The sequence below is a fragment of the Equus asinus genome, chromosome 7 (assembly GCF_041296235.1).
Source record: "Equus asinus isolate D_3611 breed Donkey chromosome 7, EquAss-T2T_v2, whole genome shotgun sequence".
In the NCBI taxonomy this organism is placed as follows: domain Eukaryota; kingdom Metazoa; phylum Chordata; class Mammalia; order Perissodactyla; family Equidae; genus Equus; species Equus asinus.
The window spans coordinates 39,017,032-39,040,359 of NC_091796.1; the positions used below are offsets into that span (position 1 = coordinate 39,017,032).

Below are 23,328 nucleotides of genomic sequence, written 5' to 3' on the forward strand. Positions count from 1 at the left end.
AGTTCCTTGAAGGAAAGGGCCACGTCATATGTTTGTACTATTGCTTCCTGTTGACTTCAGGCTCCACTTAGTGAATTTAATTTAAAAGGTTTCCCCAACTGGAGCTAATTTCATGGCTCCCTGCAGTACTTCAGCCCGGAAGTCGTTCATTCAGCTAGTAAAGCACTTACTACAGCTGTTTCCCACTGTATAGTGTGAGCCCGGGATGAATTGCAGTCCTAATTCACCTTTTTATCTCTCCAAGTACCTTTGATAGCACTGTTTATTAAAAATTTCATAATATTTGCGAATTAAGTTTGTATTGAATTTCAGCTTTGTTTCACATGGCACCATATAACACTCTTTTTGAGGAACAAACATTTCCAGTTAAAAATGATTATACTTGAAGAAATTACATTAACATTTGGCATGTGAGAAGAAAATCAGTTTGATGCTTGCCTAATTCATTTATTCAAAAATAATGTTAAAGCCTAAATTTAAATATAAATCAATTGGTTGCGTCATTAGACCATCATTATTTAAGAGGAATTTGCTATATCAAAAATGCAAAAATAGGGGTTGGCTTAGTGGCATAGTGGTTAAGTTCATGCACTCCACTTTGGCAGCCTGGGGTTTGCAGGTTCCAATCCCAGGCATGGACCTACACACCGCTCATCAAGCCATGCTGTGGTGGGGTCCCACATACAAAATAGAGGAAGACTGCCACAGATGTTAGCGCAGTGACAATCTTCCTCAAGCAAAAAGAGAAAGATTGGTAACAGATAGCTCAGGCCCAATCTTCCTCACCAAAAAAGTTAGCTCAGGCCCAATCTTCCTCAACAACAACAACAACAAAAAAACCCAAAAAGTGCAAAAATAGATATTGAACATCATCAGGAGGTACTTTTTATAGAATTGTTCACATATCAATGTTATGCAGTTCTCAGCATAAGATTTTACATTATTATTAATTTCTTGACTTTAATATCTTTATAAATTAACATATCTATAACTGGCAAAAGTCAAGTGAAAATTATCTTTCTATTGAGATATTCAATAAAACCTCATGACATAACCAATCAATAACTGATTAATTTCTTTTTTTCTTGCTCTCTTGATTTAAGTATGACACTGTCTTTCTTTAGAGGGGGCAGAAATTTTGTTGGACTGAGACAGTCACCGGAAAACTTCACCAGCCCTTTTGAGTAATTTTAATTAAAATTCAGTTCAAATCAATCTCTTAAGCTTAGCAAAGCATCTGCCGTGTTTTCCCCACTTAAGAACTTGAGCTGAAAATATGAGAATTTTCCTGTTATAAAAGCGCTGCGTCTGTGTAAAGTTAAAATAGCTTCTGAGGACAATTTTCAACACATTTGGAAGAATTACGGCTTTAAAAATGCAATTTGCAGAAAACAACATTGATGCCTCATTCAGTGATGTGACTGCATTTCTTGCTGCACATAATGCCTTCTTTCTCAGCATGGGCTTAATTCCTTGAACCATTAGCCTACTCTTAGTCTCCTTGCCTTGCCTATGGCCAGAACATAGCACACTGCTTGCCACAGAACAGGTGCTCAAAAGTATTTGTTGAATAAATGAATGAACGAATGAATTGAAGGACATAACAGCCTTCGTCCCTTTATGTTCTTCTACCTGTACCAACTGTAGCTACTGGTTCTAGCGCACAACATTCTCCTCACACAATGATGCCCTTGAGCTCCCGTGACTAATTCGTGAAAACTGGATAGGGAAGCAGAGGATCCAGAAAGATAAAGCAAAAGCCTTTGTGCAAACAAGAAGAGAAAAATTGTTACAATACACATTTTGTTAGAAAAGGTACTTCCATCTGCTGGAAAATTCTCTAAAAATCCAACTAAAAAAAGTCTATAGATGAATGGAGTTCCCTTTGATTTGTTGCTGGTATTTATTGCAGCTCCTGCAGAATCGAAATGAAAGCCCTACAAAGTTTGTCTGTCTGGTTTTACTCACGGCTCAAATTCTGATTTCTGAACCAGATTTTTGTTTCCTGTTTTGGTGAAGCCTGCATCTTTTGGTCCTCCACCCGACACTGACAGGGTTATCACATTGCGCAGCTCCAATGTATTCTGTGTGAATGGTGTCCCTAGGAGTGCTGGCCCGTGGTGGTCCCGTCATGGGCCTGAACACACGGCCACATTTTTTTATCCCATGGTATTTTTTAAGAAGAAAAAGCTTTCATATTTTCAAGACAGTCTGCTGTTACCCTTGCCATATATATCAAACTGGCATTTTGGATTAAATCAGTGTGGCTTACTGATAACAATTCAAGTTGTTCTTTTGACGGTAAACACACTCATTGAAAACATGAGTTAGCTGCAACATTTCTGAAGGCCAGTTCTGATTTCTTCATTAAGAATACAGTGCCAGTTCCCACATAACTCAGTTCTTTCTAATAGTTTTCTCTGCTGAATATATATTGTCATAACACATAACAATCTTTAAGAAATCTTGTTTCAAACACTATGTGATCATTTGTAGAAATAAGAGCAGGAAATTTTTCTGGACCAAAGGCTAGCATTGTATCTACTTATCTTCCCTTGATCAAGAAACAACAGCATCTGAAATTTGCAATAAAAAGCTGAAGTTTTTTTAATGGTATTTTCATGAAATAGTCCCCAAAGCAATTCAGTCTCTCCAAATAGGTTTTCCTTTTTAATCATATTTTTTTAAAAAATCATAGGCCAAACACAATAGCAACGTGCATCTTGGTTTGCAATAAGTGAGCTGCATTGCATACAAATACCTGTTCCATGGATTCCCCTCTTAAATCTGTTCTGGAACTTTATCAATTCCCCCTTTCTTTTCTGAGTCTTTAAATTATCAATTTCCATGAGTTTTTTTCACATGAAGCAATACACATATTTTCAAGTCCGTCCTATTTAAAAACGTCCTTCAATCTGAGTTTTCATTTGGCCACCTTCTCTGAAAGGCGGTTCCTTACCCTCTCTTCCTTTCCCAGCAATGGGACCTCTTTCCAGTTGGGGAGTTCCCTGTTGGTGCTGAGCAAAGCTGGCTTGGGGATGGGATGATGCAGACAAAATGAAGCCTCCTTTCTCCCCTTTTTGTGCAATTATTCTCAGGTTTTTTGTTTCACTGTGTTGCTGAAGTTTCTTAAGTGAATTCCAGAGCTCTCCCAGGGCTGCTTTTGGTCATGGATAGCTGATTAACTGTTGATCTTTGTTGGGGGATGGAGGCCAGCATTTTGGTGATGTCACTCTGGCTAATTCTTCCCAATGTCTCTTGAAGACGCTTTTCCTTCTCCTCACCCCAAACCACTGGTGTTCACTGAGTTCTTCTTCAGCCTTCTTTTCCTTTTGGTATACAACTCCTTAGGAAAACTCATGCTTTCATAGCTTTAATCACCTATACACAAACGACCTTCAAATTAAGGTCTCCACACAAGACATTTCCCCTCATTTATCCAACTGCCTACTGGATAGCTTTACATGGATATCCCACAAAACTTTCCAACTCAAAACGTCTAAAGCCAGTGTGTTCATCCTTCCCGTACATAAAACTTTCCACATTTCCCGTCATCATGAATGACATTACCATTCATCCTGTTGCCAGAGGCAGAACTTGGGAACTATCTTTGATATCTTGCTTTTCCTCCTGGCCTCCTGCTCAATCTCTAAATCATATTGATTCTATTTATGAAATATCTCTTGGATTTATCCTCCCTTTTCTTTCTCACTGCTATTCTCACTGTGACTTCCTTAGAATATTCATGTTTCTTGCTTGGGATTTGTAGTGTATTGCTTCTTTGCTGTTCTTCCTGGTTTGGGGTTCCCTGCCCTTCAGCCTTTCTTACAGACTGTGGCAATAGTGGTTTTTCTAACATTCAGGTTGACTACACCATTGCCTGATCTTAATTCTTAAACAATTTCTCATTGCCTCAGTATAAATTTCAATGTCTTTAACATCTCTAAATGAGAGCTTTTTATGGTACTTCTCCCTCTCTGTCCAGTCTTATTGTGCAATTATTACAACACATTGTATGCTTTAGCAATACTAAACCAGTTTGTTTCCTAAAAGTATCACACTTTCTTACCCATCCTATACTTTTTAAATGTTTACTTCTTCCAGAATATTATTTTGCATTCATATTGTGTACCTCTCCCCACAAATGTACCTGTCAAACTTGGAGTCATCTTTCAACTTTCAGCTCATCTATCTTCCCCTCTATTAATCTTCTGCCCTCTCTATTGTGCCTTTTGGGGCTTATGTTGTGCCATCTGCCACACGAATCATGATGATTTCCTTGTGTATATGTCTTTCTCCTATACTCTGTGAGCTCCCTGAAGACAGTGATAGTATCCACAGACCTCATACTGTAATTGGTACACTGTTGGTGACCAAAGTAGATGGTGAATGAGTGAAAAAAGGAATTTAATAAAGTACAGATTCTCTTCATTATCAAGGGTCACTCATTTTACCAATGATTTTACAAGTGAAAAATCCTTAGTCAAGATTGCAAGTAATTATTTTTTTGTTTCAACATGACACTGATTTGAAGTTCTGTCTTTATCCACAGCACAAAGCCCTTGAAAAATATCAAAGATACTACTTTCTAACAATGAATGGTTTGATCTAAGCCTCGAAAGGTGATACAGGCAGAAAGGAATAATCAAAAACGATTGAGAAACGGAGAGGATTGTACCGTTTGTCACAGAATTATGACTTATCTGCTCCAGCCTTTGAAGGACATGCTTCCATTTGTCTGCTCTATGTATAGAGAATTATCTGATACTGCATTTGAATAAAACATTGATTTATAGTCATCATTGATTTAAAATGCTTTACAGACCAATTTTTAATCCTTCTTTCCCTAGTTTTTCCCCATCAAAAATGATTTCATGATATTGCCTACAAATATTCCAGACGGGGAGGAACTCCATAAAAGAAAGTAGCTTAGGCTGGCAAACCATTATTATAAGGGCCAACAGATGGTTGCCATGAATTTTTGAAAGGCCCCAAGAGGTAACAAACAGAACTGGACTGGCTTCTACTCTTGGCCCTTGTGTTTTGGGACAAAGCTAACCCTCTCTGGGCTGTGATTTCCTCTTCTATAAAACTGACAGATCGAACTAGTCACTAGATGATGTCTAAGCCTGCTCCCAGCTCTAAAATTTGGTGACTCAGTCCAGAGATGAGCTCCTCTGGACCCAGCATAACATTAGAAAATTATATTATCAAAGAGGTGGGGGAGGTGTGCAGAGGAGTAAGTTCTCATAAAACTGTGCATACTTGTTTTTAAAAGCAATAAGAGTACAGCATGAAGGCGGACTCATTATAATTGATTTATGCACTGAGAACTCTCCCAGTCGTGATTAATTCTCGTGGGTATAATATCTTCATTTAGATTAATACATATAGAGTTTCATAATTATAAGGTAAGAGTGAGGTGCACTGGTGGGGAAATGTTTACAGGTAAGCTGAGCGCCACTGAAAATGTCAAAGTGTAATAACGTTTACTGATGAGTGTAAGCTCTGCAAAATTAATGACAACAACCTTTCCTTGTTTATTGCTCCTCAATATAGCTCATCACAGCATGGGCAGAGAAGGTTCCCCCGGTCCCTTTTTTTCTGTAGTGATGAGGTTCCATAGAGTATGCTTGGAGTCTGCAGTGCCACATTACTACAGTTATACACCCCCATGTCTTTCAAGAATACATGATTCTTCCAAGCTTTCTTTCTGCTAAAAGAATGACACAGGTTCTGGAGAAAGAAATGAGCATCTATGAATCAAGATTTATAGATCTCAACACCAGAGACTGGAGGAATCTTTCCAGAACAGCATCACATCACCCTTTACATACTAAATTTTCATTACAGGTGAATGAACTTGTCTCTAAGGTTGGAAAGGATTTGGACTAGAATAGGATGGTACTATTTTCTTGGTGTATATGAGATGTACACTAACGGGGAAATGTAAACAAATCAAGCCACACCAGTTCCCTCCAAGGATCCAAGAGTTGTTAAGACCCAAGAGAAGGAATTTTAGTGGGTTGAGATTTATTTTTACAAATTTTATATTTTCCTAGGCATATTTTGTACGTGCTTTGTAGAAAATTTGTATAATATAGGCGATTACAAAGAAAAAAATAATCTCCTATATTTTATATCCTAAAGATATCTGCAGTTAATGTTTCCTTCTAGGCTTTTCCTATCAATATATCTATATAAATATGATCAACATCACAATTTTGTGTCCTCATTATTCTTGTTACAATATGACATCAGCATTTTCCCAAATCATGAATAATTTTCATAGATATCATTCTACTATGTGCAATATGCTGAGTTCATAAATTCTTTACATGGATTATCTCACAGAATCCTCTCAATAATCCTAAAACATATCCCTATTATTAGCCTCATTTAACAGATGAGAATAAAAAGGTAAAGAATTTAAACCAACATCACATAGTTTACAGGAAGCTATTTGGTTTAGCATACGAAAGAAATGTCTAAGAAGCTTAAATGCATAAAAGACCACATAATATTTTATTGAGCAGATTTACCATAGTTTTCTTAACTCGTTCCCTGTCGAGCGTCACTTACTATCCATGACGTCCTCCCCATCTCCATTCCCACAGACCTATCCGTTCTTCAAGTGCACCTCAAAGCAAACTGTCCACGCCACTGGTGTGAGAGAGACAAATAACCACATCCTACATCCCAAAACAAAGCTCTGTACAGTCAGCTCAAGAGTGAGGAAATGCTGGCTTCCCCTTTTTTCCCCAATACATAGTTTCAGAGAACCCATGAGACATATCTGAGGAGTATCAGAAAGAGTTCTGGATATGAATCAGGTGACCTGGGTTTTAGATTGCCAATTAAATTGATTTGTTCTGGTCTTTGACAATTACTTAATCACTCCACCTCAGTGTCCTAGATGTCAATGACCGCCATGAGGCAAACACCAGCCCCTGCGGGTGATGGTTAGTCTGACTCATCCCAGTTCTCACAAAGACAGCCTCACAGGCGAGATCTTCCTCAGCCCATAGAAGTCTCCTCATGTGCTTGACTAATAGCCTTGGTTGCTAGAACAGGACAAACTGATGACATAAAAACACTGTAATCAAGCACGACCTTATTGCTTAACTATGCCGTCAAGAGTGCCCTAACATAAACCCTAAGAAAGTTAAAGCTTGTTGAAAATAAAACTCGATAAAATAAAATGTGACCTGAGTGGTAACGATAAATATATCTGGGCAAAACTGGAGTGGGGATTTGGAGAAAATGGGTTTCAAATGTCCTTAAGAAATATTATTGTTTTTATTTATTCATTATTCTCAATAATCTTGTTAGTCATTCTTGATGGTTTAAGATTTTACTTTGTATTTTCAAAATGGAGTATTTCATTATTAAAAACATACAAGATAGGGGCCAGCCTATGTGGTTAAGTTCATGCACTCTGCTTCAGCGGCCTGGGATGCCTGGGTTCGGATCCCGGGCATGGACCCACACACTGATCATCAAACCAGGTGTGGCGGCGTCCCAAATACAAAATAGAGGGAGATTGGCACAGATACTAGCTCAGCAACAATCTTCCTCAAGAAAAAAAGAGGAAGCTTCGCAACAGATGTTAGCTTAGGGCCAATCTTCCTCACCAAAACAAAAGAGAACAAAAAACCAAAACATACAAGATAGTGCAAAGCAATGTTAATTCAATACTACTGTCTGCTTTATGATGAGAAATAGTGGAGGACTAGACAGTATCACCTGTCAGAGATCACAAGATGGGAAGGAACGAATTCTATCTTCATGAGAAAGACGAGTGGTATTATGAAAGAGGAAGTAAATTGCTCTTTGCCACGGTACAATTAGAGACAAATTTTCAAGACAGTAATTATATCAAGCACTGAACATTAGATCATCAATACAACTGAGAATTCAATTTAGCTCTAAGAACCTAGGCAGTCACAACAACAAAAAAGAAATTGACAGACCAAATCGTTTTCTTTGTAGGATAAAGAAGTGTTACAAGTTAATCTTGAGAGAGAAACTTTTTCCTGGCAAAAATTCATGTGAGAATTGTGTGGCACAGCTCCTTATTCTGAAATACCAACTAACACTTAGCACAATGTTACTTCAGTTGTTCAAAGTCACTCTTTCTTTATTTTCCCAAAGTGCCATGTATTATGTTAAACTTCAACAGTACTCAAGGGCACAAAATTTAAGGGTTACTCAGTAATGAAGTTATGTGCATATAGAAGAGGAAGGAAAGTGTTAAGACAATGAGCCTTAGGTATGTGATCTAACTTACTATAGCCTTAGAGAAGATGTCTTGGCATACTCTCAGCAGTCAATTCAAGGTTAAATATTTTTTTTTTTCCTGAGGAAGATTTGCCCTGAGCAAACATCCAAGCCAATCTTCCTCCACTTTGTATGTGGGATGCCTCCACAGCATGGCAGATGAATGGATTAGGTTTGCACCTAGGATCCAAACCCCCAAACCCAGGCTGCTGAAGCAGAGGGCACAGAACTTTAACCACTTGGCCCCTGGCCGGCTCCTCAAGGTTAAGCCTTTTGACATCTAGAAGTGCCAATATTCTGTGTTGTTGACTGAAGAAAGATCTACATATTTAAATAGCAGGTGAAGGGCAGCAGAGTTGACATTCTGATGGAAAAATTAAGAAGCCTGACTCATATTCTCAAAGAGAGATGGGTCACTCTAATACACAAACAGATGGGTAAACTTTTCCTCAAAAAGAAAAAAAATGTTCTGAATCCACTCTTGTAATTTGATAAGTTCCTTAAAGCATGGAAGAAATTATTTGAGCCTAGATATTATTATGGGTAGTTCTTACCATTACACTACCTGAATCCATAAAAGAGTCTAAGAAATACTTTTGTCAAATATCTGAATATCTGAGTAGAAAGACATACTGATGGGCCCTCCAGGGTGTAAAAAACTTCAAGTAGACGAACAAACTGACCTAGTAGGCTTATTTAGTATCGTTCATTGAATCTAGAGGATGTGTATGTTATTTTTAGTATTGGTAATGTAAAGGCTTTCCTCCTGGTAGCAATTTGTAAAAGACATCGCCACTTATTAAGGCCACCCCTGATGGTGATAGCAAAACCATGTCATCATCATAGCTCGGGCTGCCTATATTTCTGTAGGCTTGGGCCCATGAGTATGTCTACAATTCACATAAATACCAATTCAGTTATTTAGATCTATAAAAGGAGGAGGAAATGGAAGAGCTCTTTTTACAAGATTTAAAATTGTAATTGAAATTTAAAATTGTAATTATGCTCTGCCAAAAGAGCATAATGTTTTGGTAGCTTCCTAAAGGAATGGGGATGCCTTCTGGGTTCCTCTTAATTGGCATTATAGTCACTTAACACTCAAATCTAGGGATTTAGAGTCATAGACACTTTCAGATTAAGCACTATTATAATTCCCCATCTTGCATTTCACTGTTTATTAAACAGAGCCATCTGGAAATAATTTTCCTCATTGAGTATCAAAATGGTACCTCTTTCGCCTTTCTCCTAGTTGATCTATGCAATTCTGTATCTTCTGATCTATTGATGCTGGATAAGGTAGATTATGTGAATTAACGAAAAAATGTCCAGCAAAACCCAGAACTTTGAGTGCCTATGGAAGACTGATACAAGATACCAAGACGTCATGAGAAGAGATAAGAGGGACCCTTCGGGATAAACATCTTTGTGGTAAGAGTGCTGGTTACAATGACAAACGTTTCTCCTACCTCTCTTAGTAGGTATTCACAGTATTGAAGAAGGGCTGAAACTATGAGAAAATGATGAAGCGTAGTCTCTTTTTTATATGAGCTTTGCTTAGAATGCCCATTTTGGAACTAGGCTAGAGAATATTCAGCTTATATCAAATAGATTTCTAAAGATTTAAACTAAAAAAATATGCTCCCCCACCGCCACTGCCCCATGGTCAAAATAACATTCCATCTAACTAGGTATTATGGAATCAGTTAAATTTCCTAATGTTTTATGAGCAGACTATTGCAATATTCTCTGCCTCCATTCTTGTTTTCTTTCAAATACCATCCAGAGTGATCAATCTACCTAAAACGTGTTTCTTGCAACTCTTAGTACCTACAGCTGTGCGTCTTAAGCAAAGGAGATATGTAATCAAAGGAAATTCTGAAGGACCCCATCAATATGTTGAGAGACTGAGAAGCTACTGGATAGACACGGTACATCTTTCTGGAACTTTGGGTAAAAATACTTTTATGCTGAATGAAACAAAGATTTATTATGGAGTGAAATGCAAACGCGTGAGAATTCAAAGAACTTGATATGCATAACAGATCATTTTGAACTCTAGCTCTAAACCCTCCTGTGCGTATGCATTTATTCTTTTTTTGCTTTGTCTAATTTGGTGGAGGGGTTGGGATTTCAGAAGCACTAATCACTCTAAGGAATAGAGAATAATAATGACATAAAAGGCCTTCCATGTCTGGGGAGCTATTTACTTCTCCAAACTCATTTCCTTTCACTCTAGCCTCAACCTCTAATAACACCAAACAGTTGACGGCCTCCTGTATTCACTATGCAGTTTCCTGTCTTTGCTTGTGCTAGTCCTTCAGTCTTGAATGCCCTTCCATCTTCCTTTACCTGGGTAATTCCTACTCACCTGTTAAGATCCAATATAGCTGTCACCTCCTTCAGAACATCTCTGGGCACCTTAACACTCCATCACTTCCTATATTATGACTAAATTATCATATATGTACCTGTCTTCCTAGGGCACGCCTCAAAGACGGTGACTTGGCAAGGTGTAGGTCATTTACAATACCAAATGCAGGGTCTAATTCTGAGAGTTAGGAACGTCTTACTCTATCTAATATACGGGTTGTGGATCATGTGATTTTGACATGAGTCTTGGTTACAAAATGATTCTAAAAACAAGTACATGGTTCATTTCTCTTTTATTTGTTGCAAAATTATTTTGTGTGCGAAATAGTGAAAGAACACAGTAAATTAAATCTGACTTTTCTTTCATTTTGTATTTTGAAAATATATACCATCTATGAGCTAAGAGATGATATAGACTTTCTAATGCCAAGATTTAAATTTTTTATATTGAAGTTTCAGCTATATCAAATAGATTTGTAAAGAATTACAGCAAAAAAGAAAAATCTGAGAGCCCTCCAGTGGTCAAAATAATATATGCAAATACAGTTATTTATTCAATAGTCCTCCTTTCAAAGAACTTAAAACATTTCAGTCTTCCTTTTATACAAATGCGTGCTTTGATTACCTTCTTATTTCACTATTATATTACCTAAATTGTTTTTTTCCTATGGGAAAATAGATCTTTATCCAAATCATTTCAATAAGCCACAGAAAATAGCAACCCAAACCAGCCATTATCAGTGAGAGATTTTGAGTAGTCGCTTGATTTTAACCACTTCAGAGCAACCCTAAATCTTATCCAGATATGAGTAATTTAACTCCTTCCATTGCAGCCATTGAGAGAAATGTGGCTGTATATTATAACCACTCAAGATAAAGAAAGGATTCAGTCAGCCCCAGCTATGTCTGCTACTTCTGTGGCCCCTTAAGCACAGCACTGTATTTTAATGTGTATATTCATAAACTTGTAAAAGCATAGTGTGTGCGTGTGTGTGTTCCTAAATTGTAATTTTGACAGTTTGCGTAAGAAATGTGTTGGCTTCTTTTTCAGCAAATGCATATCTAACTAAGCCAGGCAGCAGCCCTTGCATTTGCTTCATCTCTTGTCATCAGATTACCAGTAATGATTTGGCAAAAAGCCTGGAGTAATGTCTCTGCCTTGAAAATTGTAAGCTCTGACATTTACCCCAATACTGCAACACTGATTACTGAGGGTATTTTCTTGTGTGTTTCAATTAAACTTCTATATTACCTTATTAGAAAGTAAAGCTTGTTTAAAAAACTCCCACACACATTTAGATTCATACATATGGTGTTCATATAGGATTAAGATTCTCTTTTGCAAATTTAGAACAACATATTTAGTTATTATAGTCCGAAATCTTTATAGACCGCCCAAAAAGACCCGTGCTTATTTATTTTAAAAATTAGCAACATCAGAGAAGAAATGGTAAGAAAAGATTTTATGCCCTAGAATTTAGCATCTTACTCAGAATTTTTTGTTCTTTTTCTAAATGTTTTAGATGGAAAGAAAATGTTCATCAGTTTTCCCCTTTGTATAATAATGTACGCAGACTTACCACTTTGGTCAATGTTCCTAAGCTAAAAAAAAAAAGTCAAGTTCAGTCAGCATCTGTGTATGACCTTCAAGAAATTCAGCCTACTGCAAGAAATGTTATGGGTAATTCTCAGAAAGCATACTTTCACGGAGTAAGTTATTACCTAAGACAAAAGTGGGCATTTCTAGAAGCGACATTGTGTCTTTGAGGCCACTGGGGTACCATATAGGAGACTGAAGCAATAATTTACCCTTGTGCAATGAAAAATATAATGTAACTTGCACACCAGGATCCTCTGCCTCATTAAGTTAAACACTTCCCTCATGTCATTTTAAAGGAGAGATTATAATACTGTAAATCTAAGTAACAGATTTATGTTCTGGTGTCTGGCAAAGGGTTACGCAGGGTATTTTTCAGCATTTCAAATGGCGTACGTGCTATGAAGTTTCAGAATGTAGATATAATCATAATTTGGCAAACAAGAGAAAGAGAGTTCTGTTGGGTGGCTATTTGAATAGTTGCAAAGGAGCAGCCCTGTAGTGCTGAGAAGAGATCTTCAGATCCTCCTGCAGCAAATTTCTAGAGGTGTTGTTGAAGTCAACCTTGTTTCCAAATCTTCTTATAACCCCAGGGAAAAACATAAACAAAAATCAATCAGAGGAAAGACGTGTGCTGAGAATTTACACTACACACACTTTTGATTGAATGATTTCTCTTTCTATAATGCAGAAAGAAGGTATATTTCCGAAGGAATTTGCCTTTAAAAAAAGTATTGATTGATCTCTTACTTTTAAAATGGAGAGTAGAGAACTGAAATGCTGATAAAAAGCAGAATAATATCACCAGAGTGGACAAGGTGATGAAGGACATATGCTCCCGTCACACCTAAACACCCTGATACCTATAAGTGAACCTAATATCTAGGCTTTTCTTTGAATAGAGCTGCTGATAGTATAAAAGTTCATGGAACAATTAGTTCATTTTAAATGGTCACAGTATTTAATTGAACATAGCAGACATTATGAAGAAAAAAGTGAACATTTTGTTCTTGTTAGTCTATTACTCTTCTTGCACAGAAAAATTCCCTTAGATGGAATAACTTTAGTAGAGCATCTTCTGAAAACCAACAGTTTCCTTTTCCTTTTTAAGCTTTAAATCTTTTGAACTTAAAAGAAGTGAACAGAAAAAGAAAATCAAGAAACAGATGTTGAAGTGGAGGACTACTTGTCTTTTCAGCAGGCCTTCATAAAGAAAGGACAACTAAGGCTAACAAATTAACAACGAGGATCATACTCTAAAATGGAATAACTGTTCTAGACTTTTGAATGAAATGGGTAAAATAGTGCAAATCCCTTTTGAGTCCCAGGTTCTGATGAAAACAGCCAGTCTCCTTATCTGTGGCTGTATCACAAATTATATGCCTGAATAAAGTGAAACAAATACGATTGGATGCCCTATCAGTTTAAAATGTGATTTCTGTTAGTGTTTAAAGTCGATGCCGTTTATCAAGAGAACAGAAAGTACTCAACGGTAAAGACATTTTTAAAAGCCCTTTAAAATTCTCAGCTTTATGTTCTCAAAGTATTACAAGAGCTACCACATCATCACACTTTTAATTATTAATACATCGAATGAGCGGTGATTTAAACCAGAAGTTATCAAGTGTTAAAGAGCATGTTAAAATACGAGATATATATATATATAATATTGATATTTATGCCTATATATATTCAAATTATATATATATGTCTTCAAATTAACTTGAGAAACACTGAGTTAAAGAAAATCAAACATGTCTCCTTAGTGTAAAACTTTAAGAACCCTTAATGCTAAGAGTCACCTAAATCTCCAAGAGAGGGACATGGTATACAGCATTTCCCAAATTCATTTGACCCAGGATATTCATCTTTTTTTTTTCCCCATATAGCATTTCCTAGAATTATTGCTCCCAAGAACATAAATTGGATTTGCTGATTTAAATTAAAATCCAAAAGACCTTAAAATATTGGCTTAATAATTTTTCAACTTTTAAGCATCTCATTAATTTTTGAATTCCCGAGTTTTATGTTGTTAGGGGTTAAAACTAAACACAAGCGAAAAGTAGAATATAAAAGTGATGTAAAATAAATGCTACTCAAAAAACGACACGTTTCTAACATATAATATAGATCACCATTCCTCTGTGGCATTGTCCCTAAGCCTAGTTCTTTTATTTTGCCTCCTGAAAAAAGTGGGGGCTGAGGATTAGAAGTACATTCCAATTACCTTTCTCTGCATTTCTCTGCTACACATGCTCAGTTCTTAGAGATGGGGAAGGGTTAACGTCTCACATTTGCTCTCTACATTCTATAGGAATTGCCCTAGCAGAGGCTCAAAACTCTTCTCAAACCTGTTTCTGGGCAGGGCTCCCTGAGAGAAAAGTGTGACGACAGGTAAAATGCCAGGATTCCAAAAGACTGGAAAAACTATGACAAGAAAGTTCACAGACACTCTGAAAATGGCAAAGATTTAGAATGCCAAAAAAGTTGCCGTGGGAATGAGAGTTAAAGGATGAAAACAGATAAACGACTTTAGCTTCAGGTTGCAGGTTGCCTGCCTATATCTTACCAAGCGTGGACCGAATATTGTTCACAGGTGTATAGGACTCTAAGTCTAGATTTCCTTCTTCTGGGGATTTTGGGCTGCCTATCATCCGTTAGTGTGGAATTCATTAGAGATCCTCATAAATATCCTAGATCTTTCTCTTTCCAGGCATGTGGCAGGATTATCGTCCTCACCCAACTGAAGTTAGGGGTGATCACAAGAGTTGGCTAAGGAAATGTGAGCATGAGGAGCATGGGTTGTTTCCAGGTGAAAGCTACAATTTGGAGAAGGGGCTTCAGCCAACCCACAATGGCTAATTTGTACGAGTGGGAAGGAAATCTTGGTTTTTAGAAGCCACCGAGAATTAGGGGTTATTTGTTACCTCAGGAAAACACATGCAGTATTTGTGGAGCACTTCATATGTCTGCATCTTAGTTTCATCATATACAAAAGCAAATAACAACAAATGTCTCTTACCTACAGAATAGTATGAAACATTGGAGGCCTTTTAGAAGAGGACTGTTACACTTATCTGAAGTGTTAAAAACAACATCTTTTGATGAGTAAATATGTTTCTACAAATGTGTAGTAACAAACAGTCTAAGACTAGGAAGTTCATATGCATTAGAAGATAAATTTCATTCAAAATTAATCTATATATTTTAATAAAATCAGTGAAGACATCTGTATTCCTGAACTATGATTAACTCAGTGAATTCATTCTTTCTGCACTCATAAATCTGTGCACTACCACGTCACGTAGGAATGACGTACAAAAAGTAAAGTGAGACTAAAAAGGAAAAATGATAAAAATTACTCTACTGCTCTCTTTAAAATACATGGAGTTTTACAAAGCTTTCATGACTCAGGGTGTCTCTGAGTCATCCTTATGCCATATTTATTTTGCAAGAGTGCAAAGTCCGGCTTTATTTATGCAAATAAATGTACTTCTATTTTATATTAAGATACAGCATAGTTTTCTATGTGATAAAAATACATTTCTAATTAATTCTTTTTTTAAGAATTTTTAAACTATTTAAGCTATTCTATAATAAAATATTTGCTAAATATGAGATTTTTAAAGAATTAAAGTAAGCTCAAGACTACTAAAACTTAGATTTCTGAGAGGAAAACACTAATTGTCCAGGAAAGGCAAAATAACTTTTTTTTTTTTTAAGATTGGCACCTGGGCTAACAACTGTTGCCAATCTTTTTTTTTTTTTTTTTCTGCTTCATTTCCCCAACCACCGCCCCCCCCCGTACACAGTTGTATATCTTAGTTGCAGGTCCTTCTAGTTGTGGCATATGGGACGCCGCCTCAACGTGGCCTGATGAGCGGTGCTATGTCCCCGCCCAGGATCCGAACCCTGGGCCACCGCAGCAGAGCGCACGAACTTAACCACTCAGCCACACAGCCGACCCCGAAAATAACTTTTTAACAAGGGTGGAGATGAGCACAAATAAATTAAGAATATAAATGGAAGAATAATATCAAGGAGTTTGTTAATTACATCCATTATTCTAAGATGACATACTCCAGTGTCAGCGTCCACTGAAGGGGGCTACACAAGTAATTTCATTATCTAGCACAGTTAAGGCACAACATGGGAGCTTGATAGAGATTTGTTGAATTTATAAGAGAAATTAGCTCAGCTACTTGGACGCTACAATTTAAAATCAGCCAGTTTTCAAGAGCTAGTCTTAATTTATCAATGAGTCAAAAAAGAAAAGGCCAATAATATCCTATTTTCATATTTTGTGACGGAGAAATTTGGGTTCTCATCTAAATATCAACTTTGAACATTTGAATAGATTCAAAGATTGTTTTCAAGATAAATCTTGACCAATCCATATAAAGGCTTTTGTGTCTGTGGCGGTAGAGAGCCCTGTACAATAAAAAATATGGACCAGGTTTCTCAGCTCAGGAGTTGGCATATCAAAGGCATACAACAAGTGTGTGAAAAGTTTATAAGTGATCCGAGGGATACAAAATTAGTTAAACATCCTTGGAATTAATAAGCTATATTTCTGCTTTCTCTGGTTCCCATCAACAATATTCAATTTTTAATAAATAAACACAGGGTTTTTTTTTTTTTAACTGAGCATAGCAAAATGAGATTAACATTGCACCTTATGGCCTTAAAAAATTTTAAGAAAAATTTTCAGCTAACTTTAAGATTGAGGGTTACAATGTCATATCACCTAAGCAATCAACTGTTTTCCTTCTAGCACCGCACAGCTATCTGAACACAATCAGTTTTTTTCTGAAGGTGCAACGAGATGATTTTAATTTAGTTGTTCTGCATTGAATTTTTCCATTTGTGAGACTCAGCATTCTGGACTAGAGTTGTTGAAACATGTCAGTTTTCCAATTCCGTGACTTTCTTTTTGATTATGAATCTCTCTGATAATACTATACAGCTAATTTATCATATTTAAACCTCTATCATCTCTCTTGTCATCACAATCAAGTTATAGAGTCTCACTTGGCAAAAATGGAAATAGATAACTTCCTCCCCCCTCAAAATAGCAATAACCAACCAAACAAATGTAATTTAACTGACTCTACCTGACGTAGCAGACCATTAATGTTCATTATTCTAGACAAAGAGTCTAAGGTCAAAAGAATAATGATGTTTACAACGAAAAAGAATAAAGTGAAAAAGGAATTGTTGAGGAAAAACTTCCTCAGAATAGTCATTTGTTCATTCCTTAAACATGTATTGAATGGTTTCTATGTGTCTGTTACTGAGAACACGAAAATATGTAAGACACAACCCCTGCCATCAGGGGTTCCCAGAATAGTAGGTGAGCTACACAATTAAAGAAAGTAGCATAGATGACTTATGAGGTCAACCTTGCAGGAGAAGTAGGATTTGCCCACAAAGGAGATGAACAATGAGCATTCTGAGCCAAAAATAAAAGTAGGGAGACTAGCACAGAGGTATGATAGTGTGTGGAATATTCTAGATGCACTAATTATATGTGATTAAAGTGCTGGTGATGACCGGTAAAGTAGTGAAGACAATTTTAGAGAAACAGATTGAGGCTTTGTGACAGGCTTTTAAGACATACCCAGGAGTTTATTTTGAAGGGGAATGGTGAGCCACTAGAAATTTTTAAGTAGGGGAGCAATCCCATTCATGTCTATGATTTTTAGAAGATAGGTGTGTTGGTCCCCAAATGGGAGATACATTGGGGAGCAGAGCCTAGAGGCAGGAGAACAACTGGGAGACCATAGTAATGCCCAAGAGCGATGATGAAGACCTGAAGCAGAGCAACTGCAAAGAGAATAGAAAGGAAGGAATTTATTTAAGATACTTTCTTAAATGTGGTGATACTGGATATGGACCAAGAGAAAGCAGGAAGGGTCAAGGTCAACAGCTGAGAGTGAAGGCAGTGGGGGTGGATTAGAGAGACTAAAGAAATTATTCAGGAAAGGGGCCAGCTAGGGACAAATAAAAGGACTGTTAAGTATTGTTGACAGCTCAAATAAGGTTAGAAAACACGCATCTTCCAATCAGCATGCACTTGCAAATTTCTCTGAAAAACCGAAACAGATGAGGTCATGACTAAAATTTCAAAATCAGAAAAACTACCTGAAATCATCAATGATATCAATAGTCTGCCTGACACCTTGTCTAGAATGAGGAGTGTAAAAAAAAAAAAAAAGACCATAAAGGCAGTAGAGTGAATTTCCCTTTCTGGGAACAGTAATGAGATAATTTGCACCAACCCTCCCACTGGGGTAACTAAAAATACTTAAAATATAAAAACAGCATAGAGCTTATAAGACAGTGAGGACTTCGCACGTGGAAGTTTAGGAGAAGACCAGAACTCAGAGAGGGAAGCTCATCTTTGAAAGCTTTTGCTCTTGGGCAAATGTGTTGATCTTGATGGAACAAAACCCTTGGGACCCCAGCTGCGCTTTGGGCAGCCTTATGGGTTTTGTGGGAACGTCAAAGGTCATGGTCCTCAGGTGAGGACCCAACTAACCCAACTTTAACTTGGGATCTGAAAAGGCCATATCTTCCTTCCAGGTAGGAGTGAACCCTGAATAAACCATTCCTTCTATGGATTTGCAGCCTTGCTTCTTGCACAGGAGTGATCCAGGGAACCTCAGATGTTGTTCTTTGACTAAGGTGATCCTGGTCTGATGTCACCCCCAGGTGCCTGGCAGAAGCAAATCAAGGCCCTCTCTGGAGGAAAATATCATAATCACTACGTCTCAACTTATTCTTTCACGTAGTTTTTAAAATACCTTTCCAGCAGACAGCCAAAGGTATCCAAGCCACCAAGAAAACAAGACACCATGAGTGAGAACTGGCAGGAACAGTAATAATAGAAACAAATCCAGTAACACTTGAGATATTACGATTAGCAGATATATATTATGAATCAACTACACTTACGATAGTCAAAGAAACAAAATCCAAGCTTGACAATTTCAGCAGGGAACTAGACACTGTGAGTGACATAATAGTAGTAGTGAAATATGCGTCTGTCCCTTTTCCTGTCAACACTATTTGGCCACATAGTTTACAATTCTTACATTTTAGAATTTAAAATTTGTAAATGTGTATGTACATGTGTGTGGTAAGCACACACATGCATGTACTCACAAATTCCTTAGAAAAACCTATGATTTCTGCCAGGCTCACTCCTCTTGCCAACAGTTCAGGACACAGCCGGGTAAAAGAGATGAAAGGATGTCCAATGTCAGCAGGGAAAATTTACAAAGCTACCATCCACTTGTGGAGAAACGAAAATTAATTGCAACTTTTACAACCTTATGGGTTAATTATAAGTAATAGGGAAGGTTAACCCTGATTTAACAAAATTACCTAAACTGTTTGGAGGTTAGATATTTACAGTAAAATGCAAATATTCTGATGGACTTAGTGCATGGACTTTAAAACACGCTACAGTCAGACTCGTTCTGGAAGATACGTCTTGACTGCAAGAAAGGAGAGTACCGACTAGTGATATTCATCAGGGGTCCAGAGGAAGAAGGAAGATTGAAGGGAGAGAGGGAAAATGGTCAAGTAAAGAGGGAGGGGACATCCAAATTGAGCTCGGCCAACGTCACATTTTGTTTGGTCTTGCTAGATTATTTGGTAGTTGAAAAATCAAGTGACTCTATCAACATAATGCTCAGCTTTCATTTTAGAAGAGTAACAGTATATTATTTATTCTTATCAAAGTTGAGTGAAAGATCCATATTAAGACATTCATTGTTTGTACCTACTTTAGCCAACTTAGTTCATTAGAATCCTGTCTATTGGACAGAGCAAAAACTGGCCAGTTACATTTAACAACTGTTCAGCCCCACACTCTGTAATAAGAACGTCAGCAGATTTATTTTCCCCATATAAAGTAGAATTTCCAATTCACACCATGTGCTCTGTGACTATTATGGACAGTATTTATTCAGAAGGAATGCTGTGCAAGTTTGGAAAAGCTGTTTCTAAGAGCAGAGCCGAGAGGTCACTTGACAAAACGAGAAACAAAACCTATACATGGTCAAAACACGAAGAGAACTAAAGTTTGTCATTCTTTCTTTTAAAGAAAAACGTTTTGAAAACCTTAAATCACAACATGGCAACAGCAAACTAGACAACGCTCCCCGTCCCTCCTCCACCCTCAAGCTCAGTCTAATCAGAACGCTCCATTCACTTAGCAAACTCTCAGGGTTTTTTTTTTTTGGAGGAGGACCTGCTTGGAATTAATGAGGCGACGCCAAAAAATAACTTCTATTAATAAATTGTTCTCTTCAATGGAAAATTGCCTAGTTTTTCTCATTAGTTTTTTAAAAAATAGAATATCTTCTAAAGGCTCCTTATGCACTTTATACCACCTTTAGGCCACCTCTTTTTCTCCTCCTGATTTTTTTTTTTCATTTGTTAAATTAGGAAGTACCACGGTGCCAAGGAAGAGAAATAACGCCGTCTCACAATAATACACTTGCATCCAATGTCATCCTGGACACTAACATTCAGTCTGTGTTGTGACATTTACCTACTGACATTATAATTCGATAAATGCAGGGTGTTTAAGGAGGACTCAAGAGAGGGAAAGTAAGTAAGGATAAAGCAAAACTGAAGTTAAAGATGTGTAAGGTACATTTCAAAATTAAGCTGAAATACCCTATTTCTCTCTTCTGCACAAAATGTAAAATGTCAAATATCTCAAGAAAGGTAAGAAAGTTACAGCCCTGGAAAATTTTCATTATCACTTTTTCATTCACACAAATAAAAAGAAAAATTCAACATTAACCTTCCCAGAGAAGCGGTGAGCCTTAAAACCAATCTTTTCACTTACCCTAGAGTATGTACACCATGACCTCTTAAATCCTGTTAATTCCAGTACATCCCGAACATATGTGAATTCTCAGCACATGCACTTACAGAACAAACTTTAACCAAATTGTTAATTACAACAGAGATCATAATAGAACTCTGAAATTCTAGAGAGAGATATGAGTTTAAAATCCAGCTTCTAGATCCCGGTGTAAACTGTGTCTATCTTTAACTTGAAAATGATTTGGTTTCACATTCCATTGAAGTCCCACTGGCAGATGCCTTTGGTAAACTGACCAATGGCAGGCTTTCAAACACCCTCCCTCCACCCCCCTCCTCCCTCTGACTAAGCTTCCGCTGTTACATCTAATGCTGATTTACTCAGCTGTCTTTTTACCTGTCTCTGCCTGGGGAAAAGGAGCTGCTTTCATTGATGGTTATTACGGAAGCACTTGGAAGCTGAAGATCAGCCGGAGGACTCACTGCGCTTCCCCCCACTGCCTCCCCTCCCCCGACTTACTGCCAGAAACCAACTGACTTCCAAACTTGGCCGTCTGAAAAAGAATGTTCTCTGATTGGCATTCCTGGAAGCGGAAAGCAAGGCAGCTCAAGTTTTGTTCTGTTACTCAGCATGAAAAACTTCCCAGGTAGATATAATACAAACAAGTAAGTTTCCTGGATATTTTCTTAACTTTGAGGAGAATGAGAAAATATTTAGGGGCATTACAAATATTTTTCTTGTCACGTAGCATTTAAGTTTTAATATTCACATAGAATTTTACCCAAAATGGCTACGAATGCAGTAAAAAGGTGAATTGGCAAATCTTTTGTTAAAAGTTGCATTTCCTTATTAGTAAATGAGTTGGGACCCAGCAGAGGAAAAACAGTCATGCTGCCTGCTTGACAGTATTCTGGAAGGCTGCTGTTCAATCTGTGGCTTTTTTGTGAGAGAAAACCTTGCCCCTAGGAATTGTGGAAAAACTGATTTCAATTGCCCTATATTTTATGTTGCAGACAGCAGGAGGAGAGGGTGCACAAATGCTTCCATCTCCTTGTGAAGTCTTCTTTTCCAAGACTGTCGCGTGAACTTTGGTGAGGACTGGAAAGAACTGTGTATAGTGTACAATACACACACATCTGAACAGAGAAAAACTGAGCTAATGGAAATGAGGAAAAAATATATTTCCACAAATAGGGTCCGACAAGGTTTAATAAGGTGGAGTCCCTTCAAATCACTACTAATAAACTTGTGTTTAATATTTATTTAGTGGTCCCTGGGGCCCAAAGACCTACTGCTGCTGAAAATAATTTACTTCTCCATGTTCAGAATAGGGAATTTATTACGTGCAATTTTATGGATCAGACAACTTCTTGAAAGGCTTGATAAAGGATTTATAATTTCAGCAATCAAGCAAACCACACGCCCAGGCATTTTGGAGTTTCCAAATTTCCTCTGGCTGTGGCTGCCAACTCTAGGCAACTGTCAGCTGGCTAGGCTCAGGGTAGTAGTGTGGCCGCAGCTGCTCCTTGCAACTTGTACAGACATCTCAAAAATATTCAGCAGCAAAAGGTTGTCTCCAAAAAGAAAGCTTTCTCTTTGCTTGTTTGTGGTTGGTTTTAAATTTTGTGTTCCAGGTGGTCTCTTACCACATCTGAACAAGACCACTTCAAGAAACTATGAGTCGAAAACTTAACTGGCATCATATTACTAATTTACTTTAGTGATATTTTGATGCCCCACATAGATTGGCATCCTACCAGCTTGCTCACTCCTTAACTTGTTACTAGATGCCCTTAAAAGAAAAAAAAGACTAAAAGAATGAGGCAGAGAAGGAAGAAAACTTCTTTATTCTTATTCCCAAAGCTGATTATCTTAAGGAAATTTTAAGCTATATGCCATGTTGACCATAGCGGCATCCAGATGAGTCAGAAGTAAATAGAAAGAAATAAGCACTCACCAGAGAGCACACATCCCTGTCCCTGTGTTTCTTCTTCCCTCCATCAAAACACTCCTCCCCAAGGCTAACCGATGGAGTCAAAACACATGTGAACCAAGAAGAGTGGACAGAGTTGGCAGCAGGCCATCTGGCTCGCATTCAGCCACACTATTCACTTATGTTGTATCTTTGAGTGAACAGTAGCTCATAACTGAGGTGCACGAAATGTTTGCTAAAACTGAAGAATTACTTGTGTAAAAGTGTATATTTTAACCTATGGAAAATGGTTACAAGTTGGCT

General features: G+C 37.4%; 1 protein-coding gene and 1 long non-coding RNA gene across 48 annotated transcripts in view; one reads left to right on the forward strand and one right to left on the reverse strand.

The window, feature by feature from the left end:
* Window positions 1-23,328, reverse strand: part of DTNA (dystrobrevin alpha) — a 357,744-nt gene that overhangs the window by 236,454 nt on the left and 97,962 nt on the right. For 25 of the 43 annotated variants that reach the window (XR_011504459.1, XR_011504458.1, XR_011504456.1 and 22 more), the window contains exon 1: window positions 21,114-21,326. The exons of 7 other annotated variants lie outside the window; for them this stretch is intronic. The gene's annotated coding sequence lies outside the window, so the exon portion shown is untranslated. Of the gene's footprint in view, window positions 1-21,113; window positions 21,608-23,328 lie in introns of those variants that run through there. 11 more of the 43 variants (XR_011504463.1, XM_070513226.1, XM_070513222.1 and 8 more) reach the window with 6 other exon arrangements.
* Window positions 21,601-23,328, forward strand: part of LOC123287310 (uncharacterized) — a 47,519-nt gene continuing 45,791 nt past the window's right edge. For 2 of the 5 annotated variants that reach the window (XR_011504464.1, XR_011504466.1), the window contains exon 1: window positions 21,601-21,738. This is a non-coding gene — a long non-coding RNA (uncharacterized lncRNA). Of the gene's footprint in view, window positions 21,758-22,105; window positions 22,184-23,328 lie in introns of all 5 variants that reach the window. The other 3 variants (XR_011504465.1, XR_011504467.1, XR_006530551.2) reach the window with 2 other exon arrangements.